At 39.5% G+C, this 22768-nt stretch overlaps 2 long non-coding RNA genes across 3 annotated transcripts in view; one reads left to right on the forward strand and one right to left on the reverse strand.

Moving 5' to 3' along the window:
- The window catches only part of LOC103306045 (uncharacterized), a 54018-nt gene extending 48323 nt beyond the window's left edge, over window positions 1-5695 (forward strand). For both annotated transcript variants that reach the window (XR_010602235.1, XR_508680.4), the window contains exon 4: window positions 674-5695. This is a non-coding gene — a long non-coding RNA (uncharacterized LOC103306045). The remainder of the gene's footprint in view (window positions 1-673) is intronic.
- The window catches only part of LOC112059425 (uncharacterized), a 115778-nt gene that overhangs the window by 11209 nt on the left and 81801 nt on the right, over window positions 1-22768 (reverse strand). The window lies entirely within an intron of this gene.

The raw sequence follows: 22768 nt of genomic DNA on the forward strand, positions 1-22768 counted from the left end.
TTCTGCCAAAAACCACTATTAACTTTTGAAAATGTAAGCCAATAATATATTATCAATATACATGTCTACTCCATACATAACCTTCGGAAAGTGAGCGTGGCTTCCATTGTAGCCTCTTCCTCCTCAGTCCCTCCTTTTCTAGTTGCATATAACTTCCTCAGATAAATTGAGATTAAAGGGTGTTAGGCACCATGGCACTTTTGAAAATTCCACAGGGTGCCTAGCTGCATCTTTAGGCACCTAAATACCTTTGAAGATCTGGCTCAGAATCCTATCCCACTGAGCTCACAATAAAAAGAAAAGTGACGGGTGAAAGGTGGGGAAGAAATATAAACATGCATTATTTTAATGTTCCAGTCACAAAGTTTGAACATGTGCAAGTCAAAATGTTGAAAACCTTTTACTTAGAAATTGTTTTGTAGATCAGAAATTATCTAAGGAACAAGTCAAGTTTGAAAGAAATTGGCTTGGTAGTTCTTAAACTATGAGCATGACAGATGTTTCTCACACTGTGGAATTCTCTCTCAGATATCTTGTCTTAATGGTAAACTGGGGAATTCACTGATCTGGTTGGGACTTCTAGGTTTTACTGTAATAATAATAACAATAATAAAGTTTAGGATACCATATGTAGAAGAATTTACTGTGTGTTCGTTTTGTTTGTTCATTTTAGGAAATGCTGAAGATATTATAAAACAGTTTAGCACTCACTTCAACTTCCAAGGACTATAAACATCAAGAAACCAAACAAATTTGGAAGTCTGAGACAGCTGAAAATGTGAAGAGGACAAGATGCCACTTTCTTAACAATTCCATATTGTAAAGGAATGAGCACTGGACTGGGAACCCAGAACAATGGAATTCTAATCCTATTTCTAACACTGACATGCCTTACTGATACTTTATACTCATCTATCACTTTACAAACTTCTTAAAAAAACGATAGCATTCAACTAAGGTTTTAGTCCCTTAAATTATTTATATGTATCTCAACCTTAATTCTATTTTATCAATGTTTTTTTTGAATAAGAATACTTTCCTTAGCAAGACAGAGCAGCACTTTGTAAGGAGCATGCAATCTGACGACAATGCAATGTTGGTCCTTTTTTTTTATGTCATTATTCTGCTGTGGTGATGGTCACTGAGAAATAACTGAATGACTGAGTATGGTAAGGAAATGTTTTCAGGGATTGCTTCTTCCAACATGATTACGATGGGTCTATACTGGGCATGTACCCAGTATAGACCCATTGTAATCGTGTTGGGAGACGTACCCATTGGCCACCACCCCTTGTGCTGCCCTAACTGCCTACTACACTCCAACCATTCCTTCAGAGAAAGATGTTTCTGATCTAGGCTTCAAATTTTGCTTGGAGTTGTGGATTTTTCCTGTGGTGTGTTTCACTTTCAGGATCCCCTCTGCAATATAAATGTGATGTTTGTGCTCCACTTCGGACCTTGCATATCCACAGAGGGTGACAGAGAATTTAACTCTACCTGAAATTTTCCACTGAAAATAGCTGTAAATACAGCATTAAGACTAAAAAATATTCCATGAGTTTTATGAAGGATGGAGAGGAAGAATGGTTTTGTGAATAGGGCATGAGACCTGGTTCAGTTCCTGACACAGACTTCCGATGTGACCTTGAGTGAGTCACTCAATCTATCCAGTGCCTTTGTTCCTTATCTATAAAAGGATGATAGTACTTCCCTACCTTAAAGGAATGTTGTGAGGATAAAATCAATGAACAATTGTGAGGTGCTTCAATACTATGGGGATGAGGTCCACATAAGAACCTACGTAGTGAAATAGAATTGGAACAGTTTCAACTTTCAGCAGACCCAGTGAGGGCCAGCTGGTTTATTTGACATACCTGGTAATGGGATCTGGTACAAATGGAACATTTTAAAAAAAAAATCTTAAATCTTTGGGAGCTCTGGGTCTTGTTTTAGCCTGTAACTAACTCCAGTTGCAGGAAGTGTACAGTGAAAGATCAAAGTAAGAAACACTAAGTAAGCTTGTTGAAATGAAGTGTTACTGGCATATGTTCTTCATCTCACGAGATCATTGACTGCGTGCTTTAACAGCTGGGATAGAAGACAAATGTTTTAGGCAGATTCAACAGAAAAGCCTGTACTTTATTCAGTCAGCACAGAGCTTACCTCTTATTGAAAGACAGTAGCAATTCTGAGGATGCATTTTTACAGGACCAGCAATATAAATAGTTTACTCCCAAAAACTATTTTTATAGGCCATATTTTATCAATTATATTGGGGAGATGAGAAGCTGCACAGTTCCAGAAGAAGCTCCAGGAACCACGATCCCTTCCCTATTCACTCGCATGAATGGAAACTTGTGTGGTGCACCATGCTTTGGCCACAGCCAGCCTATTCTGTGAGGTACTGTTGGGGCCATGGTCCTGCATTTTTCCTGGCCCCTTTGAGCCCCTAGGGATATATGGAGGGAGCAATTGCAGAGAGTGCAATTGTCCTTAGCCTTGTAGAGAGTGCAACCACATCAGCCCAACCCCGCACATCTGCATTATGTCTACTGACAAGCTGGCTCGGTGTTAACATACTTGATGCATCCCAGTGAATGTAGTCACCAGTTCCACTAGTGATTATCTGATCTGAAATAAAAACAAATTAGGCTGATCCATGCTCAAATTTAAATTGATAATTAGTCTCCTTAATCATGAAAGACAGCATGGTTTAGTGGATTAGGCCTGGGAGTTAGGAAACTTGGGTTCTATTTCTGATTTTGCCACTGACTTCCTATATGACCTCAGACAAGTAACTTCACTTCTGTTTCCTTGCTCACCTTGTGTCTGTCTTGGCTATTTAGAGTGTAAGCACTTCATTAGAAGGGACAGTCTTCCACTAGGGGCTTTTCGATACACAGTTTTTGTACCACTTTAACTAAATTAGGTTTTTTTAAATGATTTAATTCAATCAGGGCACCTTTCTAATCAGGCTGCACTTGTTCTGGTATCAAGGTTTTTTATATTGTTATAGCTTGTTGCAGTAAATGGCATTTAAATATGTTTGTACAGTGCCTAGCACAATAATGCCCTATATCAGCAAGGCCCATAAGTGCTACTGTAATATACATAATTGCTAACAGTATCCATTAATCACTATCATGCAGTGACATTTAGAGGGGTGTGTGTGTTATAATATAGAGCTGCTTTTGCGTTTGTATTTTTTTCTGGACTTTACTATCTTGGAAATACAGTGCAATGGCAGGAAGGATTTTAAAGTGCAAATGCCTGTATTTTGTATGGTTAATTTCTGTACACTGTGAAATCCCCAGTTAGAAGCCATACTACTGATTGGGGCTTTAATATAAACGTACAGGTGAATATAAAGAAGGTTAGATAAGACAGAAATTGTGGAAGCAAATACAGTCCAGGTATTTAGAAGATCAGAGAGTAGCTCATGCTGTGTTGTAATATCTTTCTGACTTTTTTGCGGATCCTCCAGACTATTATTTGACAGCTTAGCTTCTCACCAAGTAATATTAATCACTTCTTAATCAAGGTTAACTGGTTTTCCACTTAAGACTAAAGAGAACTGTTTAACAATGTAGCATTTTCAGAAATGGTTGAACAATTCTTTGGTGGAAGCTGTAGGGGTGAATCTTTATTTATCTAAAGAATTAGAATGTTTTCTGCAAGCAAGGAACATTTCCTATCCCCAAATTCCAACCCTTCCGAGCCTGCCTGAAATTAAAATCTAATCACTGAGACTCAGCACACTAAGTACTTTCATTTCAGGCTGAATGCATTGCAACATGTAAATTTGAGGAGAGTTTTATTTAAATGAAGTCTAAATCCTAGTTTAAAAACAATTCTGTTACCATAGCTAATTGCTGCATGTGACTAGCGCTGTTAGTTTGTTCTTTATGTCTTTTGGTTTGGCCTCTCACTGTACAGTTTGTGATTTGGCAGTACTGTACCTACAGTGCTGCCAACAAATCAGCCCCATTTACTTCTTGATTTTTGAAGTGAATCTGTATTTAGTGAATTTCTAGAAGAAATCTAATCATTTTCATGTCCCTAAGAGCTACTTTGCCAGTAGTGGTTGTATGAAAACGTCTGCACCTCCAAAACTAGGTAACTTTATAACTTGCAAATAGCAGAAATGCTAATGTCTGTTTTCTACATTTGCATATTTTCAAAGCATATGTTTATAAAGCAATATTTGTATCAGATATTTGCTCACTGACATTTTAGCACCTAACACACAGTTTATTGTATCCTTCCTCTTCAAATGTTATAAGTAATACACAATATTCTATGTTATCTTTTCTCGCCTGTTCAATTGTTGTTCCTCTATGTTTGTTATAATTGATGGATAGTGCAGAATATGTTTTGATGCTAAGGCTGTTCCCTTCCTCATTGTGTTTGTGTGTATATATATCATATCGATGGAACTATGCTTATTTACATCAGTTGAGAATTTGGCCCAAACACACACACACAGAAATTGGTTAAATGTTGGGGCCTGAGACAGTTATTCAGTTGGTAAAACTAAAAATGGATGGCATCTATTTACATGAAGCCAAAGGAAAATGCAGAAATCAGATAAACAAGCTACTGTATAAGCTTCTCAACAGTGGCGCTGGAACGGGGGGGGGAGGGGTTTGGCAGTGGACCCTTCCCCTCCTCTTCCCCCCGAGACCCCACCCCCACGGCCAGGCCAGCGTTGAACCCGTCCGGGGATGGGAGCCCAGGCAGTTGTGGGAGCAACGTGTGTGGACTCTCCAGCTGCCCGCGGTATGGGGGGCCCAAGAGCAGCCCCTGGCCCATATCCTTGCCCCCTAGGCTCCCTGCCTGGTCCAGGGCAGTGGAGGGTCCGTGACTCTGTGCCAGCTCTCCACAGCTGCCCACATGCCTCTGTCCTGGGTGGGAGAAGGGCGGCCTTCAGAGCTGCAGCCTGGTCACGGTAAGATCCACGCGGGCAGCTGTGGGGAGCCATGGAGCCTCCACCTGTCCTGGGCAGGGCACCCGGGGGGGCAGGGACACTGGCTGGGGTCTGTTCTCCTCAGGCCCACCACACCACAGGCAGGTGGAGGGTCCACTGCAGCTCCCCACAGCTGCCAGTGTGGCTTTTACCATGGCCAGGCTGCAGGTCCCAGCCCCCGACCCCAGCTGGAGCCGGGTTGAGCTGCAAGGGCAGCTGTGGGGAGGCACAGTGGACCCTCCACCTCACCTGCCCTGGGCTAGGCGGGGAGCCCTGGGGGCAGGGACATGGGCAGGGTGCTACTTTTGCCCCCCCCCCCCCCACACACACACACACACCTCTAGCGGGGGGTGGGAGCTCCTTGTCCCCACTCCAGCTTCTGGCTTGGCCAGGGGCAGGATCAGGGGGGAGGGCCTTGATGGAGTGCGGGCCCTTGGCCCCCCTACTATTGTGAAGGCTCCAACACCGATACTTCTCAATACACACACATCAGTACTTCAATCTTTGAGAGGTAGCTATTCTCTTTTAAATTAATGGTACTCAAGATTCCTGACTTATTTCTGAAGGTGTGTTATGCAGAGGCTGATATTTTTTGCCAGACTTTGATGAGTTGCTTACTGGTGATTTCCTGTTTCCTTTACTTTTATGAAAAATACAGAATAATTTTAATACTGTGTGAGGTGAACATAATTTTTTCACAGCTAATTTTTTAACAAAGCCAAACTAAAATAAAATTTGTTCTTTAAATACACAAAAAGTTATTTGAATCCATTTAATTCTAAATACTGCCTATACCTTATTTTTTCATTATGGTGAAAAGCACGAAGTGACTTCTACAACATTAAATGACTAATGAATTCAATTTTATAGCAATTACATTTGTTGATTTTCATCTCAATATCTATGTTAATCTATACAACATTTTAAAAAGATCATTTCCACCTCCCATTAAATACAGAGTGTATTTCAAGCCACTTACATCCTAAAACAATGTTTATAGGTGTAGAAAACACACTGTTAATTTAATCTCTGTTTACAAACTGCTAAATGAAAGCCCCGAGTGTGTGTATTCTGTTTTCTGTCTCATGACAACATGATGCTAGCTCTTCTTGTTAATGGCTTCTATCTGTGGGAGAGAAAATAATCTGAAAAGCTTTTGACAAAGTAGAGCAAAGTACTTCAGACAAACCCACAGATGACTGCTTGGTCCACCCTGTAAGAAAATAAAGCTTGCCCACAAAGAGTTCTCCAACCATCCAAGAAAGACAGATAATCTTTGTTGAGGTTTCAGTAATCCAAAGAATCGAAAGAACATTCTGCAAGGGACAACAGGATGGTGTGCTGCCTTCCTGGAGCCAAGATACAAGACATTATTCTGAGATTGGGTAGACTTCTGAAGTTGACGGAATCCAGTGGTGATGGGTCATATCTGTAGTAAAGACACTGCATCACAGGATATGTTGCAGATAAGAGATGACTTCAAGAAAACTTGAAAGTGTGCTGAGGAAAAGAACATCCAAGTGATCTTCTCAGGGATTCTTCCTGTCCATGGGTGAAAGAAGGCATAAGATTCTGGAAGTGAACCACTGGCTAGGTATGTGGTGTAGGGTGGACAGTTTTGGTTTTGTAGAATATTGGTCCACCTTCTATGGGGAGAGGGGTCTGTATAGTTTGGATGGCATCCCACCTAAGTAGAAGGAGAGCTAATCTCCTCAGGGATAGGCTGGCTAAACTAGTCAGAAGAGTATTAAACTAATAACAAAAAAGTAGAGGATAAAGAGATGGACAATATGAGCACTCACTTCACACAAAATTGAAATGGTAAGAACACAATTAATCTAGGAACTAAAGGACATGAAGCAATGAAATTCTTTAATTGCCAATGCTAGGAGTCTGGGTAACAAATAAAAGGAACTGGAATTGCTCATTTAGTACTACACATTTGATCCAGTTGTTATTACTGAAAGATGATTTGCATGACTGGAATATTAAAATCATAGGTTGTAACATATTTAGGAAGGATTAAGTGAGCAAAAGGGGAGGGGGAGTGGCACTGTATGTCAAAAATGGCATTACCTGTTTCCAAGTTACTGATAACTCAGAAGAAAGTGATCTTGAATGCTTATGGATCAATATCGTAACAGATAAAGCACAAGATGGGGGTATTAGTTGGTGTCTATTGCAGACCATTTAATCACACTGGGGAACAACTCCTTATGCACCTATGTTTAATGTGTAACAAAAAGAGCTCTGTGATCATGGAGACTTCAATTTGCTGGTTGTCTCATGCTGCCAGCACTAAAACATCCTTGGAATTTCTAAATTGTATACATGACAATTTCTTAACTCAAAACATTTTGCTTCCAACATGGAGGAATTCTATATTAGACCTCATCTTGACAGATAAAAAGGAACTGCTCAGAGACCTTAACATTAATGGTAGCTTAGGTACAAGTGATCATGATTTGATCACATTTATAATGTACAAACAGAATAATGTCCAGGCCAGTAATATATATACTTGGTGCTTTAAAAGGTCCAATTTCACAAAGCAGAAAGCAATTAAATTGTTAGCAAATCAGTTGGGAGGTAGAATTTAGTCAGAAAATTGGGAATGATAATTGGGACTTGTTTAAGAACACTTTACTAGATGCACAAAAAGCCACAACCCCACAATCGAGAAAGAGGGCCCTAATGGTTAAAAAAACTGTCCTGGTTTAGACAGGAGCTGAAGGCAGCTATAAAAAAAATGTAATACATGTATTTTTAAGTATATTAGGAACAAAAAGAATCCTAACAATGGTAATGGTCCATTACAAGATGAAAATGGTAGAATTATCAATAATAATGCAGAGAAGGCAGTGCTCAATAAATATTTGTGCTCTGTATTTGGGGGAAAAACAGATGATGTAGTCATATAATAATGACTATTCTTCCCATTCCATTAGTATCTCAAAAGAATGTTAAATAGCAGTTGCTAAAATTAGGCATTTTAAAATCAGCTAGTCCAGATAACTTGCATCCAAGGGTTTTAAAGGAGTTGGCTGGACCATTAATGTTGATTTGTAATAAATCCTGGAGCACTGGGGAAGTTCCAGAAGACTTGAAGAAATCTAATGTTGTGCCACTATTTAAAAAGGGTAAGATGGATGACCCAACAAATTATAAGCCTGTCAGTCTGACATGGATCCCTGGCAAGATAATGGAGTAGCTGATATAGGACTCAATTAATAAAGAATTAAAGGAGGGTAATATAATTAATGCCAATCAACATGGGTTTATGGAAACTAGATCCTGTCAAACTAACTTGATATCTTTTTTTTAATGAGATTACAAGTTTGGCTGATAAAGGTAATAGTATTGATATAATATATTTAGACTTCTGGGAAGGTATTCAACTTGTTACCACATGACATTTTGATTAAAAAATTAAAATGATATAAAATTAACATGGCACACATTAAAGGGATTAAAAGCTGGTTAACGGATAGGTCTCAATATGTAATTGTGTACCGAGAATCATCATCAACTGGGTGGGGTCCTGAAGGGAGTGGCTCTTGGCCCTGTGCTATTTAACATTTTTATTAATGACCTGGTAGAAAACATAAATTCTTTACTGATAAACTTTGCAGCTGACCTAAAAATTGGGGGAGTGGTAAATAATGAAGAGAACAGGTCACTGATACAGAGCAGATCACTTGGTAAGCTGTTTTAATATGGCTAAATGTAAATGTATACATCGAGGAACAAAGAATATAGGCCATACTTAAAGGATGGAGGACTCTATCCTGAAAAGCAGTGACGGCCACGGTGGATAATAAGCTGAACATAAGCTCCTAATACGACACTGGCTACAAGGGTATTGTGATCCCTGTGTGCATAAACCGGGGAATCTCTAGTAGGAGTACAGATGTTGTTTTATTTCTGTATTTGGCACTGGTGCTAATGTTGATGGAATACTGTATTCAGGTCTGGTGTCCAGAATGATGTTTATAAATTGGAGAGGGTTCAGAGAAGAGCTTTGAGAATGATGAAAGGATAATAAAACATGCCTTATAGTGATAGACCCAAGGAACTGAATCTATTTAGCATAACAAAGAGAAGGTTAATGGGTGACTTGATTATAATCTGTAAGTATCTACATGGGGAACAAGTATTTGATAATGGGCTGTTAATCTAGAGAGAAACGATAGCTCAGTGTAACATGATCTGATGACTGGAAGTTGATGCTAGACAAAATCAGACTGGAAATAAAGTGTGACTTTTTAACATTGAGGTAACTGACAAATGGAAAAATTTACCAAAGGTCATGGTGGATTCTCCATCATTAGCAATTATTAAATCAAGATTGGCTGTTTTTCTAAGAGATCAACTCTGGGAATTATTTGGGAGAAGTTCTATGGCCTGTGTTCTACAGGAGTTAAGATTAGATGATCACAATGGTGCCTTCTGGCATTTCACTTTGTAAATCTATAAGAATCTCGTTCTGGGAATTTATCTTCCAGATTCCTGAGTATGAATTTGGAACTAAAAATGCTACCCCAAAAAAAACATTTTTGGTTTTACATTGAGCCCTGGGCATACTGGTACAGCAGTTTGGGGGATTAATCAGTGGTATACAGATACTTGTGCAGTGGAGACTCGTTCAATAAAGCTGTTAGTCATGTACCTCGGTATCAATTTTTAGTGCTTTGATTCAAAAAGATTCCAGTAAGCAGGGACACAACATGTAACAACTTTACTCATTAATTAGTTTGGTTTCTTTGACTTCATGGGAAAGACCTATTGAGTTTTCTGTTCTAAAATAGTGCTTCTTGACAAAACTAATAGTAAGTAATCAGGAAACATCCTAAATGATAGTGGCATACATAATTGTGAAGGCAATTCACAGACAAAATGTGCTGAGAAAAAGCAGCAAGTGTTCCAGAAACAAATGCCTTTACCATCAGCCTTACCAATATTGACAGTTATGTTTGGCGTAGTGTTCAGAACACCAAAAGTGTGGTGTGTCTCCTTAAATGTAGTCAGGCAGCTGAACACAGCACTCAGAAACTGAACTTGTGATAAAGTGACTGAGTGAGTTTGGTGCAACATTATCAGTCAGGGATTAGAATATTTTAAATGCACGTAGATATTTTGATTAGCTTTCAAAAAATTTCCTGAATTTCCCAACATATCAAGAATGAACAGGGCTATTATTTCTCAAGAAAATCATTTTGTGGCAATATTACAGCTGAAACAATACTGTTCTTAGGACTCCTTGAGGCTAAATTCTGGAAATGGTTAAATAGATACTTTAAGCCTTTAAAAAAAACAAATTCTTGAAATTTCTTATATCACTGCTTTTCATTAAGGAGCCAATCATGTCCCCAGCCCCATGGGCATGGGAGATCCTGGACACAGTCAAACTATTTGCAAGAGAAGGCAGGGAGTGTGCAACTGGTTTGGTGTGCAAGCCAGAAGGTGTGGGGCCAGTGAATCCATGACCATGCCAATATGCCAGCCATTCCCATGACTAATGAGTGGAAGTTGCCTTATTTGTCTCTAGCTTGTGTTTACTCTAAAGCCTAACAATGGTAGTTTAAAAGTCAGCACTTATAACTGTTGCACTGCAACTGATTTACCAGAAAATTCAAGTGAAAGCACTTCTACATTTTTATTGGATTCAGTGGAATAGGATTACATGTGGGGAGTTAGTTGCTGTCAAGGTTTGCTGCAGAGGAGAATAAGATATTCAATCTCTTTCCCACCTCCAAATTTAAAATAATTTCCAGCCTCTATCCTAAAAGGGGAGGGAAAAAGAAGATGCATCCCTGCACCTATATAAAAGCCTCTATGGTTTCCTGGACACCAAAACACATGGAAACTCAACAAGCCTTCCGAGGTGAGAAAAGCAGCAGCTTTCTCCTATCCAGTTGCCATAACATGAGAATATGGGTATGACAAATGAATGTGGGGGGAGGGTTAGCTTCCTTTTATGGACACCCAGCCAGCCAGTTAGCTATAAAGTCCCTTTTGGTGGCTGTTCTCTTTTTTCTTTACCTGTAAAGGATTAATTAAGTTCCCCAGGTAAAGGAAAAGGAGTAGGCACCTGACCAAAAGAACCAATGGGAGGGCTAGAACTTTTTAAAATGTGGAAAAAAACTTCCCTTTGTTTGTGTGTTGTGTCTCTCCGGGGAAAGAGGGGAACAGAGGGCATCAGGAATGCTGTGTAAGGCTTGAATCAGGTATAAAAATTCATCTTCCATACCTAGAAGAAATAATTTGGATAGGGAATGTTTAGTTAGACGCTATCAGGTTTATTTCTTATTTTGGCTTGTGGATCTCCTCTGTGCTAACCCCAGATGCTTTTGTTTGCTTGTAACCTTTAAGCTGAACCCCCCAGAAAGCTATTTTGGTTGCTTACTTTTTGTAATTATTTCTTTTATGATTTAGCAAAAAGCCTAAGTTCCAGATGTATTTTCTTCCCTTTTTGTTTTTAATAAAATTTACCTTTTTTAAGAATAGGATTGGATTTTTGGTGTCCTAAGAGGTTTGTGCATGTTGTTTGATTAGCTGGTAGCACAGCTAATTTCCTTTGTTTTCTTTCTCAGCTCTTCCACGGAGGGTGTGTGAAAGGACTTGAGGGTACCCCACAGGGAGGAATTCCCAAGTGCTCCTTCCTGGGTTCAAAGGGGGGTATTTTGCATTTAGGTGGTGGCAGTGTTTACTAAGCCAAGGTCAGAGAGAAGCTGTAACTTTGGGAGTATAATACAAGCCTGTATCATAGTAGCACATAGAGGTAAAAACCAAGAAGCTCGTGGCACAGGAAGCTCGTGCTACAGCTAGAAATGAACCTAGATCTCGCAAGTACATTTAAATGGAAGACCATCCTGCCTCTGTGAATAACTCTACATGTTCTAGCTGTGTTGGAAAATATCTGAGTGCCTGTCCCCTAACTTCTCCTGGAGAATCCTATGCAAAGCCTAAGCACAGAGAAAGGATATGGACCTCAGCAACTCAAGAAACAGCTCCTGGCGACCAGATATTGAAGTTTAGTTTTTGAAAACTAAGAATAGTTGTTGCATGGTGACTCTGTACTGTGACTGCATTTTTATGGAATTGATATTTATGTATTTGAAAATTTAAATTCTCATCCATACCTATATGTATATGTAAACTACAAATTGCATTGCATGACTGCTTCATTGAGCATTACATAACTGTATTATGTTACATTAGGCTAAATAAATTATAGCATTCACAGCTCCAAATGGTATAAATGAGACTGAAATGGCCACGCCATTTCCAAACCCCTCACTTCAAGTTTCTAAAAAATATATCTTGTTTTTACCAAACTTATGACATACATCCGTGAAAGTGGATGGGAATAATTAACTCCAAGTATAATTAATGCAATCTGAAGGACTTAAGTAGCCATGAAGTTATTATGTAACTATGAGAGAATTAAATGATCAAGTGACTTCACCGTAATTTCATAGTGATTTGTGCTATATACAATATTTACCATGCACAAAACAAACAATGCTGTCATACAGTTCAGAAAGGAAATGAACAGCCATATGTTAATGCTAAAATATATGCAAGATTTTGATGGTGATTTGCTCACAAAATTATCACTGCTTCTCATCTCACTTTGAGTATGATTTGACTGTTGCGTCTCAGGATAAAGTAGCAAGATGACTTTTAATGAAAATGTGCACCTTTGTGACTGTATGCACTTCTGTGGGTGAAGATGAAATTATGGGATGTTTAATACTGGAAATCTAAAACAATGTAGCAGAGAGCAAAACAAAATCATGCCCACTTTGGGCCCTGACTCAAATTCCACAGAAATCACTGAGAGTCATACCATTCCCTTGAATGGGTTTTGAATATGGCTCTTAACAAGTAGAGGTATATCTGTGAACCAGTGCAGAGCAGTGACCCCAAAACTTTTCATGGTCGTGCCCCTCCCTTTACCCCTGTCTGTGCCCCCCTCCAGGGCCAGGAGTGGGACCATGGCTCCCGGAGGGGGAGGGGGGAAATGTGGACAGGGGTAAGGGGGCCAAGGCTGGGGCCGCAGCTAGGGGTGGGTCTGAGGACAAGAGTGGGGTGAGAAATAGAGCCATGGCCAGGAACAAAGGCTGGGGTTGGGACCTTTACATCGCCGCCAGAGCCCCGGGCGGCGTGGGCAGGGCATCGCTGAAGGGCTGGCTGGGGGAGTCTGGCCCCAGCCCTGCCCCCTCTGCCTGGGCTCTGCCCCTTCCAGGGGCCCAGCACCCCCCCCCCACCTTGCCCAGGCCGCCCTGCATACCGGTAAGTCCGGTAAGTTACTGTCACCCCTGCTAAGTTGACCTAAGTTTTAGGAGTAGACCAGCCCACAGTGGGACTTGAGACTGAACATTGGATGCAGCACCTGAAGGCAAGCACAAGAATGCTACAAAAATAACTACCTGGTAGAGAGAGGAGAGGCTTCTGAGGAGCCAGTTCTACACCCTGGTTCTAAAAGGTTGAACTGAGTTCTCTGTTAATGTAAAAAATCCATTTTTCCCCCATACCCTATGCACTCTAAAGCATACAGCCCTGGCTAATACATCTTGCTAGTTGAAAGGCTTCTTGTTTGTTGCTGAAGCAGTTGAAGCACTCCAGCTTGCATTGACATGTATGTTAACACCTTATCTGCTGTATTGCCTCTAGCACAGTGAATTTTAAGCACCATGCAGTATGTGAGATTACACCTTTGATAAATAGTCAGAAAACATCTTGACTAGTTCTCCAAATACCTACAGCTACAAGTAAAACATATTGGTGCTAGTACAAGAAAATTATACAGGGTTGGGGTGTTTTGGGCCCTATGTAAAATAACACCTGTGAGAACATTTCTAGCTTTTTTCCCACCTGGCATTGGGCACGTCTCTGCATTGCCTTTCCTCACTCATGCCATCTCACATTTGTCTACAATCCCCATGCAGGCTGTGATGATTTCTTACTTTCATCTGGCCTGGTTTTGCAGCCTCTGATGTCCCACCTGCATGGTCCATGAACTCGTAAGTGTGGCGTAAGTGTAACTTCCATGGCCTACTACCATCAGAGACTGGGAACTGGGGATGTCACTTTTTCCACTTAATCAGGTGTGTGTGGTGCAGGACACTGGAAAGTGCAAAGGGCAACAGAATCAGAACTGAAAGGGAAATACATATGATCCAAGATGCTGACAGAGACAACTGGGAGGCTTTGGAGTACAGAGAGAGAGAGAGAGAGAGAGAGACCAACGAAGAATAAGTCCTGTCCACTCCACCAAGTGGGTTCTGTTAAAAAATCCTTTTCAAAAACTAATCTTGACAATGGTTATCTAGTCTCCAGAATTATTTCCAAAAACTATCATTAAAAATGTTGCACTCCATTCACACCGGCTGGCGGTGACATGCAAAACTGTGTCACCTGAAACCATTCTCAAAATCCTCATAGCATGTTCCAGTTGGCTATGAAGACTAGGGAGAGAAACAGTTCACCAGAGAAAAAAATAAATGAGGGCCATATAGCAAAGAGAGGGAACTCAAAGACAGAGAAGGCCAAGCACAGCTGAGGGAGTTGTGTCCCAAACTGTCAGAGAAAAAGAAGAAGGGTCTTGAAGCAGAAGGATCAAGAGTTGTGGCTTATTAAAAGAAGTAAGCAGGGAAGAATAAATAGGAGGGGGAGAGAGAGACAGAAATGGAGCCTTGGAAGTACTGTGACATGAATACTACATCAAATAAATATAATGCACATTTCTGTTGTTAGTGACCATTTACAGATTGGATTGTGCAGTCATTTTGCTCACGTTCAACCTTGAACAGCTTCCCGTGGCAGAGACCTATGCATTCCAGTTTTTAAGTTAATAGTCCTCTCCCCTGGCAGAGACCCTGAGGGAGGGTGACAGGGCATACGTCACCTGCAATTGCATATGAGTGAACCCCCTAGGCCACAGCAGCCCCTACCTATGTAAGGAGATAGACTTTTCATCACTACCATCCACCAGCTGTGGTGAATTGAGCACAGTGACTCAATGGAGACAAGATGGGTGTATATGACCAGTGAGAGGCAAATCTCAAAGATGCCATATGCTCCTGCCCTCCTCCTTAGCTTCATTCTATTTTTTAAAAATGTGGAGGAGGGAGCCACAAGAGGTGGGGAAAGAATTACTCCAGCAGCTGAATCCCATAGCCTCAAGGAAAAGAGAATGCAGATCCACACATCCAGTCCAGTCCCCTGGAGGGACCAGGAAAACCACACTGAGGAGCAGTAAGAAGTAGGAGGGAAGGCCTATGAGATGAATGGTGCACAGATGTGATTAGGATTCAGATTCAGAAGTATGAATATCATCCATATTGCAGATCCTTCAAATGTGAATATGACCCTCATACTAGGCAATTCATCCATTCCTATAAAGACATTGAGTGATTGTGCTAGAACTGGGATTCTCTCTAGGTGAAGAGAAGAAGTAACTCCAAATACTCTATCAGTAACTCCTTAATATTCTACAAATGAAACACTACCCATTATTCCTTTCATGAATTTGGCCATTTGTTCCACTCTTCCTTTAATCTTGCTCTCCGGTATTCTGTTCCTCACTGGTGCCCCTGGTGATGATACAATGCTACTCATTCATCCCAATGGCATGTGGAGATTGATGATGCAAAGCATCTCAATTTCCCTCCCTGAGGCAGCCTTTCCAGTGACTGATTTGTTCTTGTCCTGTGTAAGGGCTGTGTAGTGCCCCTTGCCAACTCTGTTTTACTACTCTATCAACCTTTTAAAAGTTCAGGAACTTAATTATCATGGACAGCATCATACACTAAATTCAGGTGTGGTGTGTGTAAAATAAGGACTAAAAACCCCACTCTCTAAAGTGGCCTTAGTTATAGTTATAACTTGGTTGTATTTGGGTTTGTTGACTTTATTAGAAGTTTTTCTTACTGAAGACAGAAAGGGAACCCCCATGGATCTTAATATATATGATTAAAACATACCATATAATTCTCCTATCAGCATTCACATGAGATTACCATTCCACTGTGATTACACGTTCTCATAAGGGATATTAGATTGTTGATTCATATATAAACAAGCAGCCTTAAAATAAAAACATGATGGTATTAAACTACATTAAACACTGATGATGATAAACCTTGGTTAAACACATGAAGTATGAAAGCTTTCTCCAGTACATCAGGTTGAGTGTCAATGTGTAAAACAGAATGCCAATATTAGTTAAAAGGTTCTTGAAAAGAGTTAAGCTCTGTCAATAACTATAAGTGTATAGGTGCCAATAGCTATGAGTCTATCAATCTCTCTTTACACACTCTTCAAGCAGTATTAGTCTATTTGACAAATAAATGACAGATAACTGATATCTGTATGTGATACAGTGGTAGTATACAACACACAGAAGCAACTCCTCTCCCCTGGAGCAACTTCATTTGTGAATGATAGGTTCCCTACTAGCCCTCCATAAGGTAGGCTTGCCCTTCATAGGCTTTTTTCCCAGCATGCCTTTCTGGGGCTGGTCCTTTGAATTTGGCAGAAGAGGCACCTGTAGTCCTTCAGTGGCCATTTTGTAACAGTCAGCAGCTTGCTACAGCTTCTTCTCTTCCTACTGGTAAGTGTCCTTAACTTCTGTTTGTTTTTTTTATCGTGCCTAAAGAGATGAGGATACATTTTCATATGTATATTTTAAAATACATAAATTAACTGGGAGTTCTTTGTCTCATGATACTGAACATTGTTAGCTCTTACATTCAGTAGCACAGGTATCAAAGTATTGTATAGCAAGCCATGTGGTTATAATGTCGTATGTGATATTGTGGTAAAGTGATGTACAATTAATTGGTATAATGCAATTAAAATAACATACAGCCTGAGGGCAAATTTCTTCTCTCTGATCTGCATTGTGGGGCACTTATATCAACAGGGCAGATCTCTATGGCATATTCTACACAAGTAATTCCCATCAACGTCAATGGAGCTTGTACATGCAGAGCAATGATGGAATATGCAACAGAGAACTGGGTTACCGATAACTGCTCCGTAATGTGGATCAGGGAGGAGAAATTTGTCTTAAGACTGTTTAAATTTATACTGCATCAAAGCTTTTTGTTTCTTGGGGTGGGGGCGAAAGAACAGATGGGAGAAAGCAGCACAATTACATATTTACAGGACAATTTTCACTTCCTTTGCATGTTTTCTGTTAAAAACATTTCTGGTAAAAACTGACTGCAAAAGAGACTTTGTCTTTCCAGACTCTGTTAATGAGTGTGGGTTGCATAAACCTATCTCCTGTCAGTATGCAAAGCTCAGAAACATTTTATTTTAGTATAGTATTAAAAATAAGATCTGAAGAAGAGCCTGGATTCTTTATATTTTTTGTGGTCTGTGTGGAATTAATAGACTTTTGTTGTGTACATGTAATATTAGAGGAATTCCAATCCAAACACTATATTGTATGTTAAACTGAACTGGAGAAATGTTTACATAGGAGCTTTAGCTTCAGAGCAACAGAGGAAAGCTAATACTTTACAGAAAGGTGTCTGGAGACCAAATGAAATTTTTCAACTGTCCAGCAAAATTAGCCTGGTTGTGGTCCCCTGACTGCTATGGTTGTGATGATCTGATTCTCACTACAAGCAGCTAAGTCTTTAAAGTCCACCAGATTAAAGCACTGGTCAAGCCTTAGAGAGTAGATATTCCCGCATGAAACATAATACAGCGTGAAATGGACAGAAAAAAGATCCAGTGCTTTTAACCCACCACTCTGACAATGAGGCTGAGTGTAAGCAGATGTTGTTGCTACATAAACAACTAAGCCCTTTGTCCATATAGACCTTAAGAGCTTAGATTCTAATGGACTCGTGGATGGCCTTGATTTATACAGTTTAGCAATGATGTTGGAAATACCTTTTTATAGGTCTAAAGAGAACGATCTCCTTACTGCCATGCATTTTGTGATCACTTTATGACCTGGAAAGACAGTGAATTTACCTGGCAACAAAGCAAATCCGTAAGGGATCCTACTAACTAGGTTTTGCACTGTTGTCAAAGGCAATGTCGTAAGAGTTAAGTTTTGATTTTAAAGCGAAAGTTTCAAATCTTGAGGGAAGTTGTTTGAAGCACTGTGACTACAAGAGGCCCATGGCTGGAACACTGAGAAACATGTCAGGGATCCTTTTTGCCTCCTCCTCCATCTCATTACACCCTAACATATTTTTTGTAAAATAGTACATAGGCCAGATTTAATTTGGATATGTTGTTTGACCATACTTAGATCTATCTTTTAAAATAAATGCCTCGTATTGTAATTATTGTGTTGACATTGTGCAGATCACAGTTGGTGAAAAGTACAAGCTTGGCCAATTAGTATCACTTAGTACTAAATCCTGGATGGGTGAGCAAAGCACAAGTACAAGGCAATGCAGGAAGTACATAAAGATTGAAGAGAACAGAAGGCTCCCCATCAAACACCCCCAAGTAGGACCTAGAACATCTAGTGCAGAATATGGGGAGGAATAGCAGAAGCAGTGTGCTGCTCCCCCATTTAGCTTGGAGGCTCTTCAAATCTGTGCTGTATACAGACCCATGTGCCACACCCAGCTATGTCACTCCCACAGTCCAGTCCTGACATACTTATGCAATGTCCATGGAAGTGTGATATCCCCATGAATGTGATCTCCACTGTTTGGTACTCCAAGCAGTTAAAGGGAAACATTTTTGATGTATTTATGGTTTTGTGTAGCTGTGGGGGGTAGGGAAGAAGAATCTTTGGTTACTGTTGCTACATACATAACATCATTTACATCATATTTTTGGATCAGAGAGGAATCCCCTTTCTCTAAATCGTATGGCTCATTTATAATGAGCATGAGTGAGAAACAAAATGAAAGCAAGTTTCCCCAGCAAAACAGCAATATTATGATTAATCTTAAAAATTCCCTCCCCACGGGTGTCTAATTTTCTATCTATAGATAAATGCGTATGTGCTATCATAACACAGGATGCAAATTATTTTGTATACGTCTTATTGAAATGTTTCTGCAAAAATGAATAACTATTAACCACTAATAGAAACAGTAATGGCAATACTTACTACTGCAGATATTAGAACTATAGTTTATTATTTTAGAAGTATTATATGATCATTTGAGAGAATGACAAAACTGTGATAGGCAAACAATTATTGGGCAATAACACTGAAACAGTTAAAAAAAACTACAATAACGGGCAAGAAATTGCTTACTAGGCAGTTTCTTGAATGAGTCGTTTAGATTTTTATTTAAATCTTGCTATCTAATGGTAAGACCATTTGGAAACACTTGTGTTGTTAGCATAAACAAAAATGTAAATGACAGTTTAATTTGGATTTAAGTTTCATTCCCCTCCCCATCTTAAATTACTTATTAATTGAGAGAAACTTTTTTTAATTAACTCAAATAATGCCCTAAGCTTAATATATTTCCTGATTTTAAAAAAGCTGTGCATAAATCAGATGAATTTTGGGCTGTTTGAGACATATTTCACTTCTGCTTTTTTTTTCATAAATAAATGTTGTTGTTTATTTTAAATCTTTTGACTGAATTTCCAGACAAAACAAGGTCAAATCTCAAATAATACCAGATCAACTTAGAGCAAAGGTCAATGGTTTATAACGCTGGGTGGTTAAAGGTGGTAGGTCAATGTGCAAAGCTGTGGGATTTTTGAAAAAAAGAAACACACATCTTATGCTAAGAATACTGCAAAAGAGAGATCTTGTTTTAAACCATTTATTCCAAAAGATAAATACCCCCCTAACAACAAGCCCTTGACGTCTGTGACACAAGAGACATGCAAAAGTCATTAAGGCTATCCCAAGGGAGTTTCTACAGTTGCTTCACTTTAGGGTGGGTGTGAGTATGCTTAAAATTAAATTACTTTAAAATAAAGTTAGAGCACTAAGCAATATCCTGCTTTCCACTCAGCAGGGTTTCCCGTGAGAAAAGAAAGTGGGCAAAGAGAGCTTAGACAGACAGACAAACATATTTACCCCTAGGTGGAAGGTACAAATTAAATTAGCCTGCCACAAAAGGGAGATGTTTTCTCCTTCTGTTCAGATGTCATGGTAGTGAGGAAACATAGTCTGGGGCCAAGAAAAATGGCACAAATACATTCATCCAAGCTACCATTCATCCTGTTCCAAGGTCTAAACAGAACACATAAAAGAACAGCACTGTTGAAGCACTTCCTCTCCTTAGTTACCAAGTTGGGACTTGCAAAGGAACATGGGTGCAGAGGGTGTGAATATTTCCAGAATGTTTCACCGTTGTGATGGGAGTGCTTATTGATACTATAGATCTGATGAGATGGGATTTAAAATGTTATGAATATAATTCATTTTCTGTTGCTCAGTACAGTATACTTAAAGGTACACTGCAAACTTTCTCTCCATTTAAAACTAGAAAATAACACAGTCACTTCCTGACAGTCAAGTATATCTTTTATTGTGCCTCATTAATATGCATGTTTTTGGCACTCAGTTGGGTTCAGCTGGTATGCTTTCCAGTATCTCATTCTTTATTTATATGAGACTGGGAGGCGTGACCTATGGAACCAGTTGGCTGTCATGAATTGGAATATTCATTAAGCCTAGTGAATTATGCATTGGACTGTTTATAATACTGAGATCCACATCTGATCCAGCCAGAACTCTTAAATGCTTCCCATTAGGTAAAATGATCCACAGTTAGGTCCAAATATGCATGTGCGCCATACACTGCAGAAAGAAAGCAGAACCGCTGTGTATTGGTAATACAGAAATGCTTAGGGATTCTGTGACTCATGTTTGACAAAGTGGTTTTGATATTTGTACTTGTTTGAAAAGCTTTATAGTTGTATTTCTTCTCTTGCAAATCACAGTCAGACTGTGCTATCCTATATTTTGAGGGGTCTTTCCTATCCTTCAGCCGTCTGCACAATAAATTATCTTGTTGTCAGGCTTAGAGGTCTGGATCTGGCAAGAAAGCCTCTTTATATAGATATCAACTGCTATTTTATATAGGAAATTCAGTGCTTAGATTAAGGAATGACTCTCAAGAATTCAATTATTCAAAAAAGGAAAACTACCAACTGATATAGTGGCCATTGCTTATTTCTTTTGATGGATAGATGTAACTATTTCACACAAATGCTAGATTTGTTTTTCAAGTACTCCTTGTAAGAGTTATACTTGTATCCAGGTTACATTTGTCTAGTAGTTTTTAATCAGAAAAATTGCATTGCCTTTTTTATCATCAAAGGACACTGTTCAGCATCTTATTTTCAAAAGCACCTATTGTATATTTTTCTTAAGAGCTGCATTGTTGAAATGTACTGTTGACTACCTAAAGAAGACTTGCAGAAATGCAGGCAAGAGGATAAAATAATATATATATTAAAAAGAGGTCAGTGTAGGATCTTAAAAGCCTTAGTCACTTCAATAGTAGAAGTTGAGTTGTCTTGTCACCTTATGACCTTTTAGCTTGAGATCTGTAGTTTCAGTATGACCCATGCAAGCTAAAACTGTAAAGGAAAAGCAATGCAATCCTTCTGGTGAAATACCTTCACATAGACCATTATGGTTAATAAATAAACTCTGTACTAGTCCTGTCTAAGCTCTAACCTGTCTATGGTAGTGTACCTGCCAAACTGAGTAGCAACATACAAAGTAATTATGGAAAGTAACATTCTTATTGCATAATCTAAATTCACTTCATTGTGTGTGATAGGTTCTGTGGCCTGGCCTGAAAGTGGATAGCCTGATCTATGAAAAGGTCATGGGTGAGCCCTGTGTAAAATGGCATTGTTTACAGGGTTTTTTAGTAAAGAGATTGGCTGTCATTTATTTTCACATACCTAACTGAAGAGCTTTAAAGGTTCCCAGCAAGAGCATGTTCCCTTCTCTTTCTCTGCCTGTCACATACTTGTCAGTTCCAATAAAATTACTTACCTGAATTATGCAGATGAGGTTTTGTGGTGTCCAGCACTCATCATTGTTCATCTCCACTACAGCTGAAACTTCTAGCATTCCCCTTGCTTACACTGTCTGATTTCAGCACTCCTTAGGTCAAGACCTTTCAACCCCAGGGCTTGACTTATGCCACAACCGTTTGACAAATCGCCCAGACCCTCACAAAAGCTGGTTGAGCTCCAAAGTGACTGCTCTCTATACACCACTGTTTCACTGTTTTGACATTTCCTTCTCACTTTTCCCCTCAGTAATTACACAAAGGAAGAAAAAGACATTTGTGTCCAAGGAATGCTTTCATTTGGGATCATGATAAATGGCTACCCTTTCCAAGAAGCTGCAATCCCACTGTATGACAGAAAGTTCCTTCACAAGAAGGCTGAGCACAGGGAGCCACTAATCAAAACTCTTTCTGCTTCCAGAATCACCTTTAACTGTAAAACCTGCATACGTTTCTGGTGATCATACAACTTTTTCATCCAGGCAGTGTAATGGAGTTGAACAAATTGTCTAGATTCTAGGTTTGTCCATCATTTAATAACTTGTCATGGGATGGTTTAATGTGTTCAGCATGGTGAGAGCAATAGTATAGCAAGTTTGGTATCTCTCAGTGCAGTTGGGTTAAAATGTGAATGCTGAAAACTATTGAAAATATGCCACCTGCCAAGTTTTTTCTTACCTTCCATAGAGGGAACAGAATGAAAATTAGGGTCTGAGCACAGAAATTGGAGTCAGGAATTTGAGTTTTAATCATGTCTCTGACACTGACTCCTTTTGTGGCTTTGGTCAAATCACTTAATTTCTCAGCCTTA

The sequence above is a fragment of the Chrysemys picta genome, chromosome 6 (genome assembly GCF_011386835.1).
Source record: "Chrysemys picta bellii isolate R12L10 chromosome 6, ASM1138683v2, whole genome shotgun sequence".
In the NCBI taxonomy this organism is placed as follows: domain Eukaryota; kingdom Metazoa; phylum Chordata; order Testudines; family Emydidae; genus Chrysemys; species Chrysemys picta.